Genomic DNA, 2,351 nt, shown 5'->3' on the forward strand with positions numbered 1-2,351 from the left:
ATATATATATATATATATATATATATATATATATATATATATATATATATATATATATATATATATATATATATATATATATATTTAAATAACAAATTAAAAACAATTTTTTTAATTTATTATCTATATTGATTTTTTATATTTTTTAGTTGTAAATAAGAAATAAAATAAAAAAACTAAAAAAAAAACAACAAACCGTAAGCAAAAATCGCACCAAGCTCACCACCCTTAGCTCTGGAAATATAGACTCATGAACTGCACGTGGAAACTCTAACACCCATTTTCTTGGTGGAACCATGTAGCTCTCTTCAGCTATATCAAGACATAAAAGTTCCTCCAACAGCCTACTGTCGTACTTGATCTTGAAAAGTCTTGGCAGTACATCTGTACTATATTCAAATCCTCGCCAATAATCCATCGAAAACAGGCCTTGCGCATTTCTGCTCATTTGAAAAGAGTTGTAGTTTGATAAGCACCAGCGCTCCATTTTACATAACATGGGTTTTCAGTTGGTGTAGTTACCTCTCAAGGATCCCCTCTAACCATGCAATCTCCAGTAAAGGAAAATAGTGCCTGGCAAATTTTAATATATTACTGTTCATTCTTTGTCCCTTTTCCTCCACATCAATGCCCACTGAAGACTTTGTCGTGACACCACAAGCAATTAGTGAAGATGTATGAGAAAGATTGAAACATAAAGGAGGACATTCTGGATGGAGAAATGTGGCTCAAAAGCCTGCCTTGAAGATAGCTGGGATGGCCTCACTTTGCACTGGCCAACTAAGCTCGCAGAAATTTGGCAGTTGCAACCACGTTGGTTAGGGCACGAATGACCTCGGTGTATTTCCTAGTCTTCAGACCACAGTCAGAGTTAACCCATAGAATGTTTGTTTCGAGCACAGCTCAACTAAAGGTAAAGATAAAGTTTGAAGATTGGATCCGGAATATCAGCCTATCATATCTATAACCTCTATTCCTATGTGTCCACATGGCTCTGTGGGAATGAAAGTTGGTCAAGGTATTTGGGTGAAATAGATTTGAACAGATTAAAATAGAAAGATGAAACAAAGTTCCAGGGATTGGCGGATTTTTTCGATGTGGATGCGGCGGTTTCGCAAAATTGTTATTCGTGGCTTGAATTTTCTTGGTGCAGGTTGGGAACACTCTTATCTTACTGCAAAGCTGTTCCCCGCATGCATCAACTGAATCGGAGCCGCTGGTAATTGGATTGGACGAACCTGGAGGGGACGAATAGAACGGAGATCGGGTAGCAAATATTTGGTTTCAACACAGTTAGCCCTCAATATACCTCCATGCATACATATTTTTTTTTATTTATAAGAGAAAAAACAGTTGAAACATTCTATGAAAGCCTTCCATATCCGATCATTGTACTGCCACTTTTGTCGATATATTCGGCCGAACGCATAGAGGACCGCACCATTAAGTTGTCCTTTCAGATTTTCCTGTACACGCCGTTACCATGGCTCGGATTTGTGTATCTGGATTGGGTCTTCAATACGCTCCATGTAGAGTCACAACATTCACGACAAGGATGGAATGCAATGCTCTCAAAACACTGACCCACAAATCATCAGATACCAGTAGTTTGTCATACAAAGCAGCTATCCCCAGATCACCCTTTGCGAAAACCATTTCTACTAGATCAATTGTAACCTAAAAGAATGGCCATTCATTTTAATGGAGGCTTTTACAGCCACCGAGCATTCTTCAGCTGCCTTGTTTTCCTCTTCGGTTTCTTCACTGAAGAGATCCACATTATCGTCGTCTTCATCCTCGTCCTTAACAGGAACAGAAGCCGACTCCTTTGATGGCTGACTCCCTCCTTCGATTTGAACACCAACACCTTCCCCAGAAAAACTTTGGGCTAGTAAGGCATTGATGTGGTTGTACCAACGGGAGGCATTGATGTAATGGGATCCAAGCGCTTGGCCAAGTGCAGAGTATACTCTTATGTCATCTGTTGATGCCTGATACCCGGAAATATAACTGCGTGTGAGCAAGAACTGATCTAGCTGCTCCACGCCAGACTCAGTGCTAAGATTGGAGAATGAGATGGCCATTGTTGATCTCTTCTATGTAGAGAAAGGATTTACTACTGTGCTTGCACCCTCGGCCTCTGCCTCTGACTCTAATTCCGCTTCCGCCGATTAGACAGAGAATTATGAGCAGAGGGTTTGATGTGCCCTATGGAGATTTCTTATATCCTTCTAGCCAAACAGGAAGATGAAATTTGGTTTGTGTCCAAGCAAATATCCATGGGATGGCACAGAGTGACTCAATTCCTCCACTTGGTTTCTTTTTTAGGGGCGGCTCCCGATGTTCATTCG

At 40.2% G+C, this 2,351-nt stretch overlaps 1 pseudogene; it reads right to left on the reverse strand.

The window, feature by feature from the left end:
- Window positions 1-1,661: 1,661 nt before the first annotated feature.
- LOC149173583 (elongation factor 1-beta 1 pseudogene) lies at window positions 1,662-2,095 on the reverse strand (annotated as a pseudogene).
- Window positions 2,096-2,351: the final 256 nt, after the last annotated feature.

This window comes from Pinus tabuliformis, chromosome 4_2 (assembly GCF_031772625.1).
Source record: "Pinus tabuliformis cultivar Carrire ecotype Pingquan chromosome 4_2, CPIR1, whole genome shotgun sequence".
NCBI lineage: Eukaryota > Viridiplantae > Streptophyta > Pinopsida > Pinales > Pinaceae > Pinus > Pinus tabuliformis.